The 24446-nt window shown below is 45.7% G+C and overlaps 1 protein-coding gene across 1 annotated transcript in view; it reads left to right on the top strand.

Annotated features, from left to right (window-relative positions):
• LOC126091920 (serine/arginine repetitive matrix protein 1-like) overlaps positions 1 to 24446 on the top strand; it is a 369225-nt gene that overhangs the window by 841 nt on the left and 343938 nt on the right. The gene's annotated exons all lie outside the window — the stretch shown is intronic.

Genomic DNA, 24446 nt, shown 5'->3' with positions numbered 1-24446 from the left:
TTGCTACAAGACTACACAACTAAATTTATTCAAATGGTTCGAAGGGCTCTGAGCACTATGGGACTTAACATCTATGGTCATCAGTCCCCTAGAACTTAGAACTACTTAAACCTAACTAACCTAAGGACAGCACACAACACCCAGCCATCACGAGGCAGAGAAAATCCCTGACCCCGCCGGGAGTCGAACCCGGGAACCCGGGCGTGGGAAGCGAGAACGCTACCGCACGACCACGAGATGCGGGCTTAAATTTATTGTTGCGCCGCTTGAAATAACAATGCGTTGACATACTCTACTTCTATTACGTCTTGCAGTAATAGTGTTGCTAACAATTATTTTGAGATTTCGTTAACTTTGCAGGACGCTTTCGTGAAGAATGTGCAGTGAACATACTTTTTTGTCGGTGAAATTCGCCAGAATAAAATACGCCAGAATTTCGCACAGGTACGCCCACCAATAAAAATTATGTAATTAAATGAAAATCGTAGTTCGTTTCAGTGATAGCTATTCCCACAACCTTAGATTTTTGCGATTTCACCTTTCCTTTAGCTTTAACATTACGGTGATCATGGAGGTGCCTTAGTCCCACTAGGTAGATCTTGGCCCTTATGACTTCGTGGAGGAGTCAATGTGGCCCGCGGACTAAAAAGTTTGGAGACCCCTGCTCTAGGTCTACTGACATGGAATACAGGACTCTGTATGTTCATCTTTTCAGAGATGGTTGTGGGACTCGCTGTTCAGTACAGAATGCCAGATCAAACACCTTTCGGCCGTCTAATTTCCAAACTGTTATTTTATCTGGCTACCAGTTTCGGCGATTTACTCAGCCATCTTCAGGCCCCCTAACCGATATTTACGAATATTCCAACCTCAGTTCCGGTCGAAATAGAGGCCAGTCTGGCATCTGTAGATTTCTGCTTGATGCAGCGGTCATTTCAACCTCCATTGGCAGATGGCCAAAGAAAATAACAGTTTGGGAACTAGACGGCTGATATGTGTTTGATTTGACATTCTGTACAATACAGGAAGTTTCAATACGATTAATTCGATTTCAAAGGGCCAAGCCCTCCTTACATTTTGTAAACATCAGTTCTATTTTATGAGGCGCGAGGTCTATCGACATGAAAGACAATTTGTTCCAGAAAGATTCAAACGATTTCACGAGAGGCAACATCTGATGACGTATGAAACACAGGGTGTCCCAGAAAACATTCAACCTATTGATGGAGGCTCAACCTCTGCTGACATGAAACACTGGTTGTTCGAAAAAATATTCAGCATATTGCTCGAGGTTCAACGCCTTCTGACGTGAGACATAGGATGTTCCAAAAAGGTTTATACGATTCCTCGAAACTCAACGTTAGCTGACGTGAAAGACAGGGTGTCCCGAACAGATGCATCCGATTTCTTGACACACAACTACTGTTGAAGTGAACAGCAGGGTGTTTCAAAACAGATTCGTCCGATTTCTTGACGGTCAGCATCTACCGACATGAAACACAAGGTGTTGCAAACCGATTCATCCGATTTTTCGACATGAAACACAGGGTTTTCCTAAAAGATTCATCCGATTTCTCGAGAATCATCTTCTGCTGATATGAAACACAGGGTGTTCTAAACCGGTCCATCCGATTTCTTGAGGCTCAACGTCTACTGACATGAACACAGGGTGTTCAAAGACGATTCATCCAATTACTCAACGGTTATCGTCTGCCGACACGAAACACAGGGCGTTCCTAAAAATTTGATCCCATTTTTCGACAGTCAACATCTTCCGATATGAAATACACAGTGTTTCAAAAAAACTGTTCTGATTTCAAGATATAAACTTCACATAAATTTAATTTACGCATAGGACTACCGCTGAAAAGGATTCTTTTTCCTTTTTTTCGTTATTTTCCAAAAATACGCTTCCAGAATGAGATTTTCACTCAGCAGCGGAGTGTGCGCTGATATGAAACTTACTGGCAGATTAAACCTTTATGCCGTACCGAGACTCGAACTCGGGACCTTTGCCTTTCGCGGGCAAGGTAAGATTGACAAACGAAATAGAGAACATCGAAAGAAGAGCAGCATAGTTTTGTTTAGCTTGCGCGAAAGCGTCACGGACAGAGTGGCAAACGCTGCAAGAGAGTCACTCTGCATCGCGGTGCGGTCGGTCTGCTGCTGAAGTCCCCCGAGTGGACGTTCCTAGAAGAGTCAACCAACAAACCGCCCTCTCATACGTACGGTCCGCGCGCTGCGACGTCACCCTCTGGCTCGGAAACGCTCCAAACAGCAAGCAGTCGATTCGAGTGGAGAAAAGGCCACAGCTCAGAAGTTCGTGTGAGGTGTAAAGTGGGTTAATGATGTCACGTCGGCATCAGATTTCACCACAATTTTGATCAACGCAACCGTGGACGTTCCGTACGATGCAAAAGTCGTCATACCTCCTGTTACCCACATTTCACCCCTTCTCTTGACACCTCTGCGTCGGACATCAGAACCACGCCTCCGAGCGTTGAAATCACAGCGTTTTCTTATAGGTGGCCGAGAAAAACATTTCAGGCAGACCGCCGCTCATAATCGGCACTAAAAGGTCTCAGGGCTGTCAAAAAAAAAGCAGCAATGAAACCACCCCCTTCCCTTGGGGCATTCATTCCCACACATTTCGCTGTGGAAAACGACAGTTCGCAGTGCGCTGAGCAATAGGAAGACTTCCTTGACAACCTTGGACACGGCTCGCACCTCCTGGACCATTCAGCCCTTCCCTAAGGACATTGTGTGTGTGGGGGGGGGGGGGGGGGGGAGGGGGGTGCGGCACAGTGACACATGACTGAATAAAACACGGGAAGGTGTTCCTCTGTGACATCCTGTAACCTCCCCCTTACTAATCGGCCTATCCTGCTTGCGATATAAAATATGACCGTGGATCGCGTGTATGCCTAATGGCTAATTTGTTAAGGCTATCTTTCCCGAAGAAATAATACCGATAAGTAGGAGGAAAGTGTACAACAGACCCTTCTCATGGAAAAGTCTACTAAAAATAAAAAGAAGTTAAACCGAACAGGGTTATAATTTGGAAAGTTATTTTGTGCATACACTCACGAACAACACTGGACAGGAAAGTTACACTAATGAACGAAAAGAAAATAATTACCAGTCGCCAGCCCACTACGGCAATTTACATCCAAAATCCCGTACAAGATGATGGGAAAGAAAAACATGTATTATTAAACACTGACATGGCAACTGAAGGTTGTCACTATTTTTGACACTAATTTTAAGTGAGTATCTAATGATAAAGAAAACTGAGGAGTCACTCTTACGTTATGTTTGTCATTAAATTTCGAAAAAAAAACATTCGAGTAATGATTTGGAAATATACTATTAAACTGTATATTAGTATTGAACTTCGTTACGTGAACAATGACTTTCAGTGACCTCAACGTAACTTCATCAAAGAAATTTAGAAAAAAACAAGCACTTTTTACTTTGTAGTTATTTATTTTTCAAATTGGATTTCAAATTATTGTCTGAACAACTGAGCCTTTTTTACTGACTTGAACAGAAATAAATAAGAGAATACGTACCAAACCAAACAGCCATGTGCTCAAAGCTATATCTAAAATCAATAAAACTTCCGCACTCTTAATTTGTGCATTTCTTTACATTTGGATTTTTTTCCAGTGATTGATTCTCAAACTTGAAAAATGAAATTGCTTTACTTTACTCATATACTGAAGCCTCTGTTGTAAACAGTTAACTGAAAGTAGACTGAGGCTAAAATTCTTAAAAGTGAAATTATTCATTAATAAATTGTCTGTAAGTATTCAATTTGTTTCTTAATACACTCGGTTAGCATATAAGGAAAAAAAGGAACAAGGACCCTGCTTGGTAACAATATCTGAGGACAATGAGGACACAATTGCCCTAAGTTTAACTGAGTCTTATTTAAACAAATTTTATCAATCAAATCACATTCGGTTGTACTGCTGGGTTAGCCGTTAATACTTTCTACCAATGAACAGTTTTACTTCAGTGCTGTGCATACGACGGAACTCTGAGCCGACGACGAATCTGTGTTGCTGGAACTGCTGCTGTCGTTGAAAGCGGTAGCATCTTGTGAAGCACGGCTAATTACAGGAACGGGCAACTGTAATTAATACAGCCTCTTCCGCCCGTCCACTGTCCTTACTCTTGCTACTAGACATCTGGCCGGCGCGCGTGCATGATGCCGCCGAAATGGCACACTCTACTGCGAGAGCGTTAACACCACACTTCCGCACACTCCGTGCAACAACTCCCTGCCCAAAGATTTTATAACGCATAGGCACTGATATTATCGTTGCGAGTCGATGCAAATAACAATTCCTTTGGCTTTTTCCCAGAGCTTTTAAGTTTCACAGTAAGACACAGATAAATACAATGAAATGTCAACAGACTTCTGCCTAAACTTACACATACAGTGAAGCAGCGTCCTTACTTATTAAAAGAAAGCATTTAAATTACAAATATTTACATACAATTCGGCAAAAAAATTATATATCGGTGGCAGGTGCCATGCATCCTGCATTTTCGGTGTTACAATCCACGCCCCAAGCTCGGCAAAACCCACGGTGCAACCCACGCAACCTTGTTCTGAACTTTTAAAATCTTCTACATCTACATCTACATTTATACTTCGCAAGCCACCCAACGGTGTGTGGCAGAGGGCACTTTACGTGCCACTGTCATTACCTCCCTTTCCTGTTCCAGTCGCCTATGGTTCGCGGGAAGAACGACTGCTGGAAAGCCGCCGTGCGCGCTCGAATCTCTCTAATTTTACATTCGTGATCTCCTCTGGAGGTATAAGTAGGGGGAAGCAATATATTCGATACCTCATCCAGAAACGCACCCTCTCGAAACCTGGACAGCAAGCTACACCGCGATGCAGAGCGCCTCTCTTGCAGAGTCTGCCACTTGAGTTTGCTAAACATCTCCGTAACGCTATCACGCTTAACCAAATAACCCGGTGACGAAACGCGCCTCTTTTCTTTGGATCTTCTCTATCTCCTCTGTCAACCCGACCGGGTACTGATCCCACATTGACAAGCAATACTCAAGTATAGGTCGAACGAATGATTGATAAGCCACCTCCTTTATTGATGGACTACATCTTCTAAGGACTCTCCCAATGAATCTCAACCTGGCACCCGCCTTACCAACAATTAATTTTTATATGATCATTCCACTTCAAACCGTTCCGTACGCATACTCCCAGATATTTTACAGAAGTAACTGCTACCAGTGTTTGTTCCGCTATCATATAATCATACAATAAAGGATCCTTCTTTCTATGTATTCGCAATACATTACATTTGTCTATGTTAAGGGCCAGTTGCCACTCCCTGCACCAAGTGACTATTCGCTGCAGATCTTCCTGCATTTCGCTGCAATTTTCTCTGTATACTACAGCATCATCCGCGAAAAACCGCATGGAACTTCCGACACGATCTACTAGGTCATTTATATATATTGTGAAAAGCAATGGTCCCATAACACTCCCCTGTGGCACGCCAGAGGTTACTTTAACGTCTGCAGACGTCTCTCCATTGAGAACAACATGCTGTGTTCTGTTTGCTAACAACTTGTCAATCCAGCCACACAGCTGGCCTGATATTGCGTAGGCTCTTACTTTGCTTATCAGGCGACAGTGCGGAACAGTATCGAACGCCTTCCGGAAGTCAAGGAAAATGGCATCTACTTGGGAGCCTGTATTTAATACTTTCTGGGTCTCATGAACAAATAAAGCGAGTTGGGTCTTACAAGATCCTGTAGATTCCTACAGAGTAGATTCTGGGTTTCCAGAAATGACATGATACGCGAACAAAAAACATGTTCTAAAATTCTACAACAGACCGATGTCAGAGATATAGGCCTATAGTTTTGGGCATCTGCTGGACGACCCTTCTTGAAAACTGGAACTACCTGTGCTCGTTTCCAATCATTTGGAACCTTCCGTTCCTCTAGAGACGTGCGGTACACTGCTGTTAGAAGGGGGGCAAGTTCTATCGCGTTTTCTGTGTAGAATCGAATTGGTATCCCGTCAGATCCAGTGGATTTTCCTCTGTTGAGTGATTTCAGTTGCTTTTCTATTCCTCGGACACTTATTTCGATGTCAGCCATTTTTTCGTTGGTGCGAGGATTTAGAGAAGGAACTGCAGTGCGGTCTTCCTCTGTGAAACAGCTTTGGAAAAAGGTGTTTAGTATTTCAGCTTTGCGCGTGTCATCCTCTGTTTCATTGCCATTATCATCCCAGAGTGTCTGGATATGCTGTTTCGATCCACTTACTGATTTATTTAGACAGACAGCCATTCACTGACCCCTAGGTACCGGAGGGACAGACAACCAATTCGATACACCTCAGCTAAGTGGCACTACCTCGTCGAACTAGTACCTGCTGAGTGCATTCGAAATCTGGTACACGAAGTACGCTCCGCCACTCACCGTAAGATGGCTTGCGGAGTATAGATGGAAATGTAGAGGTACGAAGCATGTCCTAGATCGCCGATTACCGCCCACACAAGAGAGAACGCGGGCCAGCGCTCTCCTGCAACGGCCAGCAAGTCAATACACGGCTCCTCCTACGCGAACCCTCTTGGCTACACACAGAGTGTGCCCAGGGGGCAGTTTCTTCGACAGAAGTAAGGGAGAACAAATAGCCTCTGCTCCGGTAAACATCCTACACCGCATGCAGACCACAGTGAATCGAGTTCTTAAAGAAAACTGAGAGATAATTACGCCTGACTGCTCTGAAGGCCAAGCCAGTCCGCCTGAAGGCCAGGCGGGGTTTCGCACGACTTCAGAGGTCTACGGCTACTCAGCGGGTTCGGAGGCCTCGAACAGGACGTACAAACAGTGGCGACTGCTCGGACGCTCACACTTCCTCAAACGGCGCCCGCTAAGAGTCTGAGCACACCAGGCCTCGCACCTCATTAGGAAGCACGCGAGGACCACGGCAAAGACAGACCGCGGCGCCTGCGTCACAGCGCGTGACACTGCAGGTCGTACGACCGTGTGCAGGACGAAGCGACTTACTATGAGGGTTGGCAACTACTTATTTACAGGTCGTACAAAATAGATACGTGTTTCAAAGTTTTACTGACCTTCAAAGAAGTCACCAGCATCGTGTATAGCCCGTTGCCGGCGATGGGGAATTCGTAAGATACTCTTAGCAGTGCCAGTTGTGTTTACAGTTCGAGCGGCGCGGTCTATTGCCCGACGAATTTGTAGCAGTTCTGAAGCGAATGCCGTGAAGTGTTTCCTTCAGTTTAGAAATCGAGTTGAACTCGAGTGCAGTAGGTGGTGTAGCATTTAGCAGCCCCATCAGTCAAACAAATCAGTAACAGCTTGCACTGTACGTGCTTGAGCATTGTCCTACAAAATGATGGTCAGATCCTGCAGAAAGTGTCATCACTTCTGTCTCTAAGCTGGTCGTAGGTTGTGTTCCAAAAATGAATGTTTAGTAGCAGCGGGTTTAAATAGACACACACGCTCTCGGCAACATATGGCAAAGTTAAGGACTTCATTGGGTGCCTTTTCACTGTCTTACTGATTTCCCGCCTGGACCCGGACGTAGCCGAGCGTTCGCGATGTACGTCGTACAAGGTGGCTAGTGTGACGTCACAAGTTCGTTGCGGAGCCCCTATTTCCCGTAGACCCCGGAAAGACACAGTCATCTGCTGGCTCTCCCACGCTTCCAACCCCACACTGCTTCCACTGTCCATCTCCGTGTCGGCTACCGTTCCAGTGACCTTCATTTGTGCGTTCAGCTACACAACCTATGTGCAGTAAATGATTCAGCTACAAACAAGGCAGCAACATTGATCATCATCGTCATCATCATCATTTAAGACTGATTCTGCCTTTCAGCGTTCAGTCTGGAGCATAGCCCCCTTATAAAATTCCTCCATGATCCCCTATTCAGTGCTAACATTGGTGCCTCTTCTGATGTTAAACCTATTACTTCAAAATCATTCTTAACCGAATCCAGGTACCTTCTCCTTGGTCCGCCCCGACTCCTCCTACCTTCTACTGCTGAACCCATGAGTCTCTTGGGTAACCTTGCTTCTCCCATGCGTGTAACATGACCCCACCATCTAAGCCTGTTCGCCCTGACTGCTACATCTATAGAGTTCATTCCCAGTTTTTCTTTGATTTCCTCATTGTGCACACCCTCCTGCCATTGTTCCCATCTACTAGTACCTGCAATCATCCTAGCTACTTTCATATCCGTAACCTCAACCTTGTTGATAAGGTAACCTGAATCCACCCAGCTTTCGCTCCCATACAACAAAGTTGGTCGAAAGATTGAACGGTGCACAGATAACTTAGTCTTGGTACTGACTTCCTTCTTGCAGAAGAGAGTAGATCGTAGCTGAGCGCTCACTGCATTAGCTTTGCTACACCTCGCTTCCAGTTCTTTCACTATGTTGCCATCCCGTGAGAATATGCATCCTAAGTACTTGAAACCGTCCACCTGTTCTAACTTTGTTTCTCCTATTTGGCACTCAATCCGTTTATATCTCTTTCCCGCTGACATTACTTTCGTTTTGGAGATGCTAATCTTCATACCATAGTCCTTACATTTCTGATCTAGCTCTGAAATATTACTTTGCAAACTTTCAATCGAATCTGCCATCACAACTAAGTCATCCGCATATGCAAGACTGCTTATTTTGTGTTCACATATCTTAATCTCACCCAGCCAGTCTACTGTTTTCGAAATATGATCCATAAATAATATGAACAACAGTGGAGACTGGTTGCAGCCTTGTCTCACCCCTGAAACTACTCTGAACCATGAACTCAACTTACCGTCAACTCTAACTGCTGCCTGACTATCCATGTAAAGACCTTTAATTGCTTGCAAAAGTTTGCCTCCTATTCCATAATCTTGTAGAACAGACAATAACTTCGTCCTAGGAACCCGGTCATATGCCTTTTCTAGATCTATAAAGCAACATTGATCCACAAAAATATTTCTCTCCAATACTCATCTCCATCTGTAGAAAGTTTCTAATATATATTCTGGAGTAGAGCACAGTGACGTACTTGAAAGTAAATAATATTCTTTATGGAGACCTTCAAAGGTTCCGACCATGCCGACCATACGGAGTCCAGCTCGGTCTTTCCAGATTTTCAAAAACTCTTCGATTCAGACATTATCGATTCCCAGAATGGTGAAGGACTGTTGAACGGTGAAGGCTCTGTCAACTGACCCTGAGAGTAAATAAATGTAACGTATTGTGCATACATAGAAAAAGAAATCCACTACTGCACATCTACGCTAATGACGACGAATTGCTCAAAACAGTCTATACCGTAGAATATCTAGAAGTAGCTATCCAGAGCGACCTTAAATGCAATGACAACATAAAGCAAATAGCAAGAAAAGCAGATAAGGGTCTTAATGGAACGTAATCCATCCACAAGGAAGTGGCATACAAAGCGATTGTGTGACCGATTCTTGAGTATTGCTCATTTATCTGGGATCCTTACCAGGTAGGACTGATAGAAGAATACAGAAGATCCAGCGAAGAGCGGCACGTTTTGTCACGTTATCGTTTAGTCGGTGCGACAGCGTTACTAAGATAATCAGTAAATTCTATTGGGAGACATTACTTGAGAGACGTTGGTCATCGCGGAGAGGTGTACTATTGAAATATGTAGAGAACACTTTCTGGGAAGAGTCAGACAACATATTACTTCCTCCCACATATATCTCGCAAAATAATCACTACGAGAAAATTCCAGAAGTTAGAGCTTAATGCCAAAACGCGCCATTTGCGAGTGGAACAGGGAATGGGGGATCAATTAGTTGTGCCAGAAGCACGCTCAGTCACACACCGTCACGTGGCTTGCGGAGTGTGATGTAGACGTAGATTCAGACGTTTAAAGCTTATAATAAAAACAAAATATTATGGTAAGTTCCACGGCAGCATGATCGGACCATTACTGTTCATGTTATACATTAATGACTTAGCGTAGCGGAAAGTATTAATTGAAGTCTCGGTACACTTACGTATGAGGAACTGTAATCTGATGAAATTCTTCCAATACCGTAATATATCAGGGGAAACAGGAAATATGGCGCACAAAGTGGCAACTATCTCTTAATGCAGAAGTTTGCAAAATTGTACATTTTAGCAAATGTAAAAATGCCTGACTTTGTCACAACAACATTAATAACTCACGACGTTCAGTTCGTCACGTCAGACAACTATCTAGGAGAAATAAATCGTGGACGCACCAACTAGAAGAACCACCAAAACCAATTCGGAGGTAAACAAAATTGTAAACAACGACTTAGAATCATAATCTGTTCATATTATAAAATTTCCCCTCCGCGTTTTCCTGTCTGTATGTCAAGGCTAAGTTCTCGGACTACAGTAGGGTTTTTGACATAGTTCTCACTGATAGATTCACAAGGAACTTTTACTTATACAGGTTGTTTCCGTAAGAGCGTGCAAAAATGTAACAGGACATAGTGAATGCTCCACCGAACAATTTGAGGTAGCAAACCTGGGGCCGGAGAAGCCAGCTTTGTCTAGCACTACTGTTTTCCAGTTTATTTACAACTAACATGCGTATCGCACAAGTTTACACTAATGTGCAGTTTATTTACATGTACATTCTTTATTTCCTTGAAGCAAACAAGGAGGACGAGCCTGATTACCAGAAAGTGATGATGTAGGTTTCGTTTACTTTACTTGTCCATAAGGTGGCTCTGTTGTATGTTCATTGTCCCATGACAGAACGTGCTGTGAATCAACGACATACGCATTCATTACTCAGTGCTATTCACAGACGCATAGTACAACACCATGTAGCAATACCGGTACAGCATTTCGTGGTCGCTGAATTGGAAGGGGAGGCCTTAATCCGTGGCCTGCACGGTCGCCTGACCTGAACCCCCCTGATTATTTCCTGTGGGGACATCCACAGCCACTCGTGTATGCGACCCCAGTAGATACGGAGACGGAATTAGTTGCCAGAATTGTAGATGCCTGTGACGTGATTCGAAACTCAGGCTGCGTCGGAACCTTGTTCGCCGATGTCATGCTTGCATTGAGGTTGATGGCCCTCAGTTTCAGCACATTTTGTAAGATACAGTACAAATGGTACGCTCATTGTGTCAATGATGTTACTTGCAGTTATCTGTAACTAATGTACCGGCTGATCTAAAAGTCAGTATAAATTTGAAAACTTAATAAACCACGGAATAATGTAGATAGAGAGGTAAAAATTGACAAACATGCTTGGAATGACATGGGTTTTTATTAGAACAAAAAAAAAAACAAAGTTCACAAAATGTCCGACAGATGGCGCTGGACAGCAAAACTGCAACCGTTACGGGTGAGAGGTACGCCGATATGTTACAGAATCGCACCATCCCCAGCCTGGCTGATAAACACCTGCTGGAACCTACGACGTTTATGCAGGATGGCGCTCCACCCCATATTGCTAGACGCGTGAAAGATCTCTTGCGCGGGTCGATTGGTGATGATCGTGTGCTCAGCCGCCACTTTCGTCATGCTTGGCCTCCCAGGTCCCCAGACCTCAGTCCGTGCCATTATTGGCTTTGGGGTTACCTGAAGTCGCAAGTGTATCGTGATCGACCGACATCTCTAGGGATGCTGAAAGATAACATCCGACGCCAATGCCTCACCATAACTCCGGACATGCTTTACAGTGCTGTTCACAACATTATTCCTCGACTACAGCTATTGTTGAGGAATGATGGTGGACATATTGAGCATTTCCTGTAAAGAACATCACCTTTGTTTTGTCTTACTTATTTATGCGAATTGCCGGCCGGAGTGGCCGAGCGGTTCTAGGCGCTACAGTCTGGAGCTGCGCGACCGCTACGGTCGCAGGTTCGAATCCTGCCTCGGGCATGGATGTGTGTGTTGTCCTTAGGTTAGTTAGGTTTAAGTAGTTCTAAGTTCTCAGAGCCATTTGAATCATTTGTTATGCTAATTACTGCTATTCTGATCAGATGAAGCGCCATCTGTCGGACATTTTTGAAATTTTGTATTTTTTTGGTTCTAATAAAACCCCATGTCATTTCAAGCATGTGTGTCAATTTGTACCTCTCTATCTACATTATTCCGTGATTTATTCAGTTTTCAAATTTATACTGACTTTTCGATCATCCGGTAAATAAAAAAGTTCACAGTAATGTGATTTTATTCCTATTACTTCCTTAAGCTGGCTTCTCCGACCCCAGGTTCCCTACCTCATATTGTTCAGTGGAGCATCCTTTATGACCTGTTAAATTTTTGCAAGCTCTAGTGGAAACACGCTGTATAACTTATTGTCGATGTGTAATCAGTTCTTTGTTCAGCATCTGTACTTCGCATCACAGTCCGACCTAAAATAATATCTGTCTTGAATTGTCAAAACAAATTGTAATATGACATTTCCTGCATTGTGATGCCTATATGGACACGTTCCGAAAGCCAATAAATTTACAAAAAGTTTTTCCCGCTGTGCCAGACACTTCAACCGGCCATAGGTTCTGACTGTTACGCGTGTGAGGCTGGGGTAGACTGCTGGTTATAAATAAAGCAGCAAAGTGAAACAGTGAGGGGAAGATAGATTGTTAACCAGTTAAGGTTAGCACGAAGAGGAATATAAGACACAATTAGTCTCCTGCCGTTGAATCGTCTTCGGCTTAACTCGACTCTCGCTAAGAATGTTGAGCGTAACGTTTAACAGGCGCACTGCTCTGTACTGTTACTAAATTTTCCTGTAACTGTGGTCTGAATACTTTTAGCCTGGAGTTCATAAATACTTGACTCTCTGTGCAACATACGTGGACCCATCTAGGCATTCTCGTGGTCGCTATAGAGCTGCCACTGCTGGCTATTGTTGTACAAGACGTACAGCTACATAAGTCACAGTCACAAATGGCTGCGTCCGACACGTCCTCTTCCACGTAACTTCGAATATGCGGCTGCTATTACTCGGATTAAGCGTGAACATACGTTTACGTAATCGTCACTTCGAGCTGGCGACAGAAGAGCAGAAAATGCAGCGGCGCAGTCCGACTACTTCTCGATATAAGAGATTCGAGTCAGCATCCTAAGCTGACAGGGACGTGACTGCGGTGTTTCTGGGCTCTGAGAAGGGTGAATCTGTTTCGCGTAACGCATCGCTAGATTATGAAAATTTGAAGAACGGGCGGTCGACACATATTTCAGTAGAACGACTTGTGTGTGTGTGTGTGTGTGTGTGTGTGTGTGTGTGTGTCTGTAAATCCGACTCCTGGACCCTATCAGTAGTTACAGGCAGTTGGCATTAAGCGATAACAGGTAACGAGACCAGCTGATCGGGTGCTGACCATAAGAAAACGCTCTTTATGAAGGTAGTAAATATTTCTTTTGTACGTTTCATTCTCTTCCCGGACGGAAGACGTGCTGTTCGAGATGTGGCTCATTGTAGTGCAGCAATACTTGCCAAATCCAATATGTAGGACAAACAAGCAGGGATTTCAGAGCGAGGAACACAGAACATATGAAAGCTCTACGAGAGTGCCTGCTCACACTCCAAATACTATCAGATGAGAACTAACGCCCACTAAACATTGAAAAATACGTAGATATTGTGAAATATAAAAATAGGCTAAACCGAAAATAAAATTAATAACGCTACTACATACAAAGGGCACTTTCTGAAGGCAAACACAAACACTCGATAACAAATTGTCTCCCATCATCCTGCAATAACACACGCATTATTGCTATAAAAGAACTGACAAATGATACCTAACAGGATTAACATACCCTACCTCTCTCTCTCTCTCTCTCTCTCTCTCTCTCTCTCTCTCTCTCTCTCTCTCTCTCACACACACACACACACACACACACACACACACAAACATATATATATATATATATATATATATATATATATATATATATATATATATATATACTCCTGGAAATGGAAAAAAGAACACATTGACACCGGTGTGTCAGACCCACCATACTTGCTCCGGACACTGCGAGAGGGCTGTACAAGCAATGATCACACGCACGGCACAGCGGACACACCAGGAACCGCGGTGTTGGCCGTCGAATGGCGCTAGCTGCGCAGCATTTGTGCACCGCCGCCGTCAGTGTCAGCCAGTTTGCCGTGGCATACGGAGCTCCATCGCAGTCTTTAACACTGGTAGCATGCCGCGACAGCGTGGACGTGAACCGTATGTGCAGTTGACGGACTTTGAGCGAGGGCGTATAGTGGGCATGCGGGAGGCAGGGGGACGTACCGCCGAATTGCTCAACACGTGGGGCGTGAGGTCTCCACAGTACATCGATGTTGTCGCCAGTGGTCGGCGGAAGGTGCACGTGCCCGTCGACCTGGGACCGGACCGCAGCGACGCACGGATGCACGCCAAGACCGTAGGATCCTACGCAGTGCCGTAGGGGACCGCACCGCCACTTCCCAGCAAATTAGGGACACTGTTGCTCCTGGGGTATCGGCGAGGACCATTCGCAACCGTCTCCATGAAGCTGGGCTACGGTCCCGCACACCGTTAGGCCGTCTTCCGCTCACGCCCCAACATCGTGCAGCCCGCGTCCAGTGGTGTCGCGACAGGCGTGAATGGAGGGACGAATGGAGACGTGTCGTCTTCAGCGATGAGAGTCGCTTCTGCCTTGGTGCCAATGATGGTCGTATGCGTGTTTGGCGCCGTGCAGGTGAGCGCCACAGTCAGGACTGCATACGACCGAGGCGCACAGGGCCAACACCCGGCATCATGGTGTGGGGAGCGATCTCCTACACTGGCCGTACACCACTGGTGATCGTCGAGGGGACACTGAATAGTGCGCGGTACATCCAAACCGTCATCGAACCCATCGTTCTACCATTCCTAGACCGGCAAGGGAACTTGCTGTTCCAACAGGACAATGCACGTCCGCATGTATCCCGTGCCACCCAACGTGCTCTAGAAGGTGTAAGTCAACTACCCTGGCCAGCAAGATCTCCGGATCTGTCCCCCATTGAGCATGTTTGGGACTGGATGAAGCGTCGTCTCACGCGGTCTGCACGTCCAGCACGAACGCTGGTCCAACTGAGGCGCCAGGTGGAAATGGCATGGCAAGCCGTTCCACAGGACTACATCCAGCATCTCTACGATCGTCTCCATGGGAGAATAGCGGCCTGCATTGCTGACATATACACTGTACTAGTGCCGACATTGTGCATGCTCTGTTGCCTGTGTCTATGTGCCTGTGGTTCTGTCAGTGTGATCATGTGATGTATCTGACCCCAGGAATGTGTCAATAAAGTTTCCCCTTCCTGGGACAATGAATTCACTATGGGACTTAACTTCTGAGGTCATCAGTCCCCTAGACCTTAGAACTACTGAAACCTAAGTAATCTAAGGACATCGCACACATCCCTGCCCGAGGCAGGATTCGAACCTGCGACCGTAGCGGTCGCGCGGTTCCAGACTGTAGCGCCTAGAACCGCTTGGCCACTCCGGCCGGCCAGAAAGTCTGAAAAGCGTGTAAGTGTGTTGCAGCATAGGTTGTGCTGAGCAATAATTGTTGAGAAAAAAAATCGACACGTTATACGCCGTTTCTGAGTTAATTAAGTTTGCCAATAAGGCAGTTGCAGGAGCAGATTCAAACAGGCTGACAGACACAGTTAATATCAGTTCTTCCCATGGCGTAGATGATAGTGCACGAGACTGCTCAGTCTTTAACTCGTATTCTATCTTACTACCGTCCCATGTCTAATCCTTGTATGTCTCTCTTGTTTGGTTTTAGGAAACCAAACGAAGAACACACTTGACGATACAAGCGGGTAGCTTGAATTTGAGGACGCAACGGCCTGATTGGCTAACTTCCGTGGTAATTAACTCGGAAACGGCACAACATGTCAAAGTTTTTTTTTTCAGCAATTAGTTCTCAAAGCAACTTCCACTGTAACACCCTTACAAGCTTTTCAAATTGTTTCTGACCACTACATGTGTTTTCGAGTTATTCAAGAAAAACCTACAAAAGTAACCTTCAAATGCCTTTTCCTTGACTAAATCGAAAACGGCGCCCCTCACTACATTAAATACGTACAAAAAGGGACCTTTTCATTTTTTCTGTAGGACTAATAGCTTTTGCACTTAGCGAGCGAGAGAATATGAAACTATTGCGTGTGGTATTTGAAGTCGTTGTGGGTTGCATAAAACCCATTGGTAGAAGCAGCTGAATCACCCTATATATAGAATTCCTCCATCATACAGATATTGTTAAGCAGAAATATTTTAATCTACACTTTAAAACACTTCAGCCATCTGTCAAACATTTTATTTATATGGGTAGACTGCCATTTTTATGGCTGAATATTTCACCCCTTACTATGCCAAAGTTAGATTCATTAAAGGGTGAAGCAGAATATTTTTCCATCCAGTGTTGTATTTGTTTACATCTGTGTTACTCTCAAACTCAGATTGATTGTTGAAACCAAATTTCATACTTGAAGCCGGCCGCAGTGGTCGTGCGGTTCTAGGCGCTCCAGTCCGGAGTCGCGCTGCTGCTACGGTCGCAGGTTCTGCCTCGGGCATGGGTGTGTGTGATGTCCTTAGGTTAGTTAGGTGTAAGTAGTTCTAAGTTCTAGGGGACTGATGACCACAGCAGTTGAGTCCCATAGTGCTCAGAGCCATTTGAACCATTTTTTCATACTTGAACAAATGTACAGTGAGGCTATGGTTAGTATTCTCAGGTGCTTAAACAGGTGTCTGCAAGATGTACGTGAGTGAACCCCACCCATAATTCTAGTTACTTTGTCTTGTACAGTGAATACTTTGTGCTTGGGTGAGGGATATACGGTGTATTGATTTACTGGCCAGCAGTGTAAATCGTCACTGTCTTCAGAAATAAATACATGGTGTTTCAAAAAGGGCTCTACAACTTTGCAAATTCCTATAAATTAATCCATAGTACCTACCGAGGTGATTGTAGTGTCAATTTGTAGGGAAATACATCACGTTTTGTCTCGCGTGGGCGGGTTGGATTCCCGGCGGGGTCGGGGATTTTCACCTGCCACGAGACGACTAGTTGTTTGTGTTGTCCTCATCATTTCATCATCATTCATGAAAGTGGCGAGGTTGGACTGAGCAAAGGTTGGGAAATTGTACGGGCTCTGATAACCAGGCAGCTGAGCGCCCCACAAACCAAACATCATCATCTCGCGTAGTTCGCTTGTGCCGAGTCGCACCGTAAGGAGCGCTAGCGGCAGTTGCGTTAAAGATGGCTTCCTTCACTGGACCCAAGCGTGCTAGCTGTGTGTTTTGGTTTGAAGACTCGAAATCGGCGACAACAGTTCAGCGTAATTTCCGTACCAATTACGCTAAAGTTCCTCTTTGCAGGACTACAATTTATGATTGAGATAAATGTTTTGTAGAAACAGGGTGCTCGGTAAGACACGGGAAATCGTCAGGTCGTCCAGACACATCTGACGACGTAGTCGAGCGACTGAGAAACGTTTTGTCAGCAGCCCGAAGAAATCGACCCGGCGTGCAGCTCGTGAACTGCAAATCCCACATACGACTCTTTGGCGTGTGGTGAGCAATATTCGCATTTGAAACCGTATACGAGGGTTGTTTTTTAAGTAAGGGCCGTTCGCGCGTATAGTCCCGTAGTTCGCGCGGACGCCGCAACAAGCCACCGCGCCACTTGCCGGCATCCTTCCCGTTCACACTGATGCAAGTTGCAGCTCTGTAGCTGACGTGTACGCATCGCCGTGCTACTTTATAATGTTTACGATTAATGAATCGCCCGCCGCGTGTGAGATACGGTCAGTGATACGTTTTTTGACCGGGAGGAGCCTATCAGCTGCAGAAATTCATCGTCAGTTAACAGAAGTTTATGGCTTGAATGCAGTGAGTGAAGGTAAAGTGCGTCAGTGGGTTAGAGAGTTTAAAAATGGCCGTCAAAACGTCCGTGACGAAGAACGCTCGGGCCGGCCCTCTGTGATCACTGATGATTTGGAGGCTGCAGTCGAAACAAAGCTTCGTGAGGACAGAAGATTCACAATTTCCACTCTTTCTTTGGAATTTCCACAAGTTTCAAGATCGGTTTTGTACAAAATTGTGTCTGAAAATCTAAACTTTAAGAAACTGTGTTCTCGGTGGGTACCCAGACTCCTCACAGGGGACCACAAAGAGAAGAGATTTGCCACTTCATTGGACTTTTTGATTCGTTACGAGGAAGAAGGGGATGACATGTTGAGTCAAATTGTCACTGGAGATGAAACATGGGTATCCCATATCACTCCCGAAAGCAAGTGACAATCGATGGAATGGCGACACACAACCTCACCCGTCAAGGTCAAAGCCAAACAGACGCTGTCAAAGCGCAAGATTATGGCAACTGTGTTCTGGGACCGGCACTGTGGACTTTATGCCACGAGGAACGACAATCAACTCAGATGCCCACTGTGCAACTCTAAAGAAGCTCCGCAGAGCAAATCAAAAGAAAAGGCGCGGCATGCTGACAAAAGGAGTTTTGCTCCTGCACGATAACGCTAGGCCTCACACTTCTCAAAAGACTCGGGATTTGATTGATTCTTTTGGCTGGGAAGTTTTGGACCATGCACCATACAGCCCCGACCTTGCTCCTAGCGATTTTCACCTTTTCCGGTACCTGAAACACCATCTTGGCGGGCAGCGCTTCAATGGCGACGATGAAGTGAAAGCGGCCGTGAACTCTTGGCTGTCGGAGCAGGCGGCCACATTCTTTGAAGATGGAATTAAAAACTTAGTTGTACGGTATGACAAGTGCTTAAATAAACAAGGCAACTATGTAGAAAAATAGGTAAAAGTGTGAAGAATCAGAAAATAAAAGTTTTTGTACAAAAGTATTTGTATATTTTTTTTTAAATAAAAACGGCCCTTACTTAAAAAACAACCCTCGTAGATTGATGATCGTACAAGCAATAAAAGACACTGATAAAATTGCTCGCAAGAACCTCTGTGCGGATATGTTAAATAAATTACATGAGGATGAACATTTCTTGGAACGAATCGTCTTTTCTGACGAGTCGACTTTTCACTTAAGTGACAAGGTTGACACACGTAACTGTAGGCTTTTGGGCAGTAAAAATCCACATCAAACATTGCAACATGTTTGTGATAGCCCTAAACTGAACAATTTTTTTATGTATTGAGCAAAAACAAAGTGTACGGCTACTTTTTACCGTGAGAGAACCATCAACGGAATATGAAACGACTCCTTTGAAAAATTATGAATGACAGTGCTGGAAAAACTCTTGCGTTATTTGATACAGAAACAGCTGAGTAAAACTCAACGTACTCAGACAGTTTTCTGTTTACTTATTCTGATCATCACTAAACTGACACACAATATTTTTAGCGCAACGCAATCTGACTTTCAATAATCCCTACAAAAGAATGGCTCTGACTAACAATAACCTACACCTTTCATGAACACCTAACTCACAAAAATCGTCGTTACTCGAACTACTGCAATACAGCGAGCGCCAATACTGTCAGCTAAATAAAAAAGGCACTAACTATTGATGGGCATAGTTAGCAAATGAAAGATTTTGATATAGAAGAAACAATTACCTTAATAGCGTTCAAAAGTCATTATGTATGAGTTCATGACATCCGGTCTTACAAATTTCCTTTTTCTGACGGACACACGTCCAGATCGTCCGCACTCAAAACTCTGGCCTCTGTCCCCCCACATCCACCACTGTTGGCGATTCACCTCCAAGTGCCCAACGCTAGGAGCTGTTCACATCCAACTGCCCAACACTACAATAGCGAATATTCCAACAATGCCAACCAGCCACAGACTGCACACAGCGCAGTCAGCGATTTTCATACAGCGCACTACGTGGCATTACCAACATAAAAATCTAAACAGCCTACTTACAAATAGTGTACTTGGACATTTTACAACAATTTTTGGTGCCACAGACCGATGAGGACGACCAAGAACGACATTTTTACTTTATGCAAGATGTTGCACCACCTGGCTGACTTCTGGGATTTTCTCAGTGACCACTTTCCAGGTCAAGGATGGCCCCCACGTGCCGCAGACGTGACGCCACTCTATTTATTTAAAGTCAGTGCCGCCATTAGACTGATGTTTATTTACAGTGTTACATTAACACTTACACAATCATGATTTCGGCTTCAAAGTGCCATTATCAAGTGTTTTATGTGTTATAAGTTGCCTAAGGTGGCAACACTTGATAATGGCACTTTAAAACCGAAATCACGATTGTGTAAGTGTTAATGTAACACTACAAATAAACAACAGTCTAATGGTGGTACTGACTTTAAATAAATATATTATGACTGTGGCCCCGCATTATGAAAAAAATTATCACTCAATTTTTTTAAGGGGATTCATCAAGGATATCGTGTTTGTACCTCCTGTTTCGGCTTCTCTACCTGAAGCAAAAATTTATGCCGTCAATGAGCAAGTTACACCTGCAATGTTACAGAGAACTTGGGAAGAAATTGAGTGGCTCTGAGCACTATGGGACTTAACTTCTGAGGTCATCAGTCCCCTAGAACTTAGAACTACTTAAACCTAACTAACCTAAGGACATCACACACATCCATGCCTAAAGCAGCATTCGAACCTGCGACCGTAGCGGGCGCGCGGTTCGAGACTGAAGCACCTAGAACCGCTAGGCCACTCCGGCCGGCGAAGAAATGGACTTCCGATGGGATGTGTGAAGGATAACCAACGGAAGCCACATAGGTAAAAAAAAATTGATGTGTTTCCCTACAATATAACACTAAATCCAGCTCTATGTCTTCTTTCAATAAATTTGTATGAATTTTTAAAGTTGTAAAGTCCTTTTTGAAACACAATGTATTTTAGTCTCCCTGGAAGTTAGTGAAAGACCTCTATACAGAATGCAGAGAGTGACAAGAGTGCAAGCGGCGAAGGAAAGACGCGACAGTCGCGTAGAAATCGCAGCTGTGTCCAACCTGCGACACAGAGTGGGCGCTCGCGAGTTCCAGTTATGACAGCCGGGATCGGAAAACACGTGGTGGGAAAAAGGAAAAGCGACGCTGGCGGCGGCGCTCCATATGGCGTGAAGGAAAACAGGTTGTCCGGAGCCGGCCGGCTGGAGGCTCCAGCTGCTTTCGGCGCTCAGTTTCGCTCTCGCAGCGGCCGCCCAAACAGGAGTGACGGCGCCCACGCCTCGCCGCCGAGCCTGCCGGCTTTCTCCGGCTCTGGGGTCGAAGCCGCGCCGCCGGGTGCCAGGCCGTGGGTGAGTAATCCAGCGGGCAGCAGGGCCTTGCGCTTGTGTGGGGGCTGCCGTGCCGCACGGCACTCGCCTGGGTTTCTCGCGGCCCTCGCCATACCGCCGCAAAAACCCTAACTGGTGTTCCACAAGGTTCAGTGTTGGATCCAAAGTGGAGAGTAGGGAATTGTATGTGTTCGTCATAACACTCAAGGTTCTATGAGTTGCAGCGTCGTCGCAAAGAAGAGAAACACTGCTTCGTCACAAACGTACATCTATTTTTCATTGAGTTCGGTTGTGTTCCGATCTTCAGATCAGAATACCAGCATGTAAAAAAAGTCTGGAATAAAAAACAGTTACGGCAAAATATCAATAATAAAATTCACTGATGACGTTTCTGTCCTCAGTGAAAGTGAAGAAGAAGATGTGCCGAATGGAATGAACAGTAATAAGTGCAGAATACGCATTGAGACTAAAAGGAAGCAGAACGAAAGTAATGGGAAGTAGCAGAAATGAGAACAGTGAGAAACTTCATTTCATGAGTGGTGATAACGAAGTAGATGAAGGTAAGGAATTCTGCAACCTAGGCAGCAAAATAACCCATGACGGTCGACCGAGGGAGGTGGCGCAGTGGCTAGCACACTGGACTCGCACTCGGAGGAAGTCGAAAGCAACCGTAATCTAATGGGAATGTTCACCTCGTTGTTTTGTCTCCTACCGCGAATCGACCAAACAACCAACCATGACGGACGGAACAAGGAGGGCATCAAAAGCAGGCTAGCACTGGCGAAAAATGCATTCCTGGCCAAGAGACGCCTATTAGAATCAAACATAGGACCGAACTTGAGGAAGAAATTACTGAGAATACACACTTATGCTCGTAAATTAAGGATAATTGCAGAATGTGATGCCACACAACGTGACACTACATAAAACTGGCGCTAATAGTATAGGCACATAGGGAACACACACGACACAGATATGTAAGTCCACGGTATTGGTGATAAGTTGGGAAAACCGTCCCGCAACACATGTGCTACAAAACGCCACTGTTTCCTGCGCATGTACCCCGACATCAATATGGGATTTGATCTCCATGCACACGTACACGGGCCGCACAATGTGTTGGCATACTCTGGATCAGGTGGTTGAGCAGCTGCTGGGGTATAGCCTCCCATTCTTGCACCAGTGCCTGCCGGAGCTCCTGAAGTGTCGTAGGGGTTTGAAGACGTGCAGCGATACGTCGACCGAGAACGTGCCTGACGTGCTCGATGGGGTTTGGGTCTGGAGAACAGGCAGGCCACTCCATTCACCTGATATCTTCGGGTTCAAGGTACTCCTCCTCGATGGCAGCTCGGTGGGGCCGTGCGTTATCATCCATCAGGAAGAAGGTTGGACCCACTGAACCCTGAAAAGGAGGACGTACGGGTGCAAAATGACGTCCCAATACACCTGACCTGTTACAGTTCCTCTGTCAAAGACATGCAGGGGTGTACGTACACCAATCATAATCCCACCCCACGCCATCAAACCACTACCTCCATACAGGTCCCTGTCATGGACATTAAGGGGTTGGTATCTGGTTCCTGGTTCATGCCAGATGAAAACCCGACGAGCGAGAATCACTGTTCAGATTATACCTGGACTCGTCCATGAACCCAGCCTGGGACCACTGTTTCCATGACTATGTACTGTGTTCTTGACACCAGGCTTTACGGGTTCTCCTGTGATCAGGGGTCAGTGGAATGCACCTTGCAGGTCTCTGGGTGAATAAACCATGTCTGTTCAGTCGTCTGTAGACTGTGTGTCTGGAGATAACTGTTCCAGTGGCTGCGATAAGGTCCCGAACAAGGCTACCTGCTGTACTCCGTGGTCGTCTGCGGGCACTGATCGTGAGATATCGGTCTTCTTGTGGTGTTGTACACTGTGGACGTCCTGCACTGTAGTGCCCGGACACCTTTCCTGCTGGAATCGTTGCCATAATCGTGAGATCACACTTTGTGGCACACGGAGGACCCGTGCTACGACCTGCTGTGTTTGACCGTCCTCCACTCGCCCTAGTATTTTACCCCTCATAACGTCATCAATATTTTCAACACACAGTCACCATTAACAGGTCTGCACACTTATTCGCTGCACCGTACTCTGCGTATGTGGACTGCTGCCAGCGCCCCGAGGTGATTTAAACCCGCAAACTGCCCATCAGAGCGTTGTTTCACCATCTACCATCATTATCCTTAATTTATGAGCATGAGTGTACGTTTGAAGCACAGCATTGTATGGAAGTGAAACATGGACTACACTCCTGGAAATTGAAATAAGAACACCGTGAATTCATTGTCCCAGGAAGGGGAAACTTTATTGACACATTCCTGGGGTCAGATACATCACATGATCACACTGACAGAACCACAGGCACATAGACACAGGCAACAGAGCATGCACAATATCGGCACTAGTACAGTGTATATCCACCTTTCGCAGCAATGCAGGCTGCTATTCTCTCATGGCGACGATCGTAGAGATGCTGGATGTAGTCCTGTGGAACGGCTTGCCATGCCATTTCCACCTGGCGCCTCAGTTGGACCAGCGTTCGTGCTGGACGCGCAGACCGCGTGAGACGACGCTTCATCCAGTCCCATACATGCTTAATGGGGGACAGAACGGAGATCTTGCTGGCCAGGGTAGTTGACTTACACCTTCTAGAGCACGTTGGGTGGCACGGGATACATGCGGACGTGCATTGTCCTGTTGGAACAGCAAGTTCCCTTGCCGGTCTAGGAATGGTAGAACGATGGGTTCGATGACGGTTTGGATGTACCGTGCACTATTCAGTGTCCCCTCGACGATCACCAGTGGTGTACGGCCAGTGTAGGAGATCGCTCCCCACACCATGATGCCGGGTGTTGGCCCTGTGTGCCTCGGTCGTATGCAGTCCTGATTGTGGCGCTCACCTGCACGGCGCCAAACACGCATACGACCATCATTGGCACCAAGGCAGAAGCGACTCTCATCGCTGAAGACGACACGTCTCCATTCGTCCCTCCATTCACGCCTGTCGCGACACCACTGGAGGCGGGCTGCACGATGTTGGGGCGTGAGCGGAAGACGGCCTAACGGTGTGCGGGACCGTAGCCCAGCTTCATGGAGACGGTTGCGAATGGTCCTCGCCGATACCCCAGGAG

The sequence above is a fragment of the Schistocerca cancellata genome, chromosome 7 (genome assembly GCF_023864275.1).
Source record: "Schistocerca cancellata isolate TAMUIC-IGC-003103 chromosome 7, iqSchCanc2.1, whole genome shotgun sequence".
Lineage (NCBI taxonomy): Eukaryota > Metazoa > Arthropoda > Insecta > Orthoptera > Acrididae > Schistocerca > Schistocerca cancellata.
This window is presented reverse-complemented; position numbering and strand designations above follow the sequence as displayed.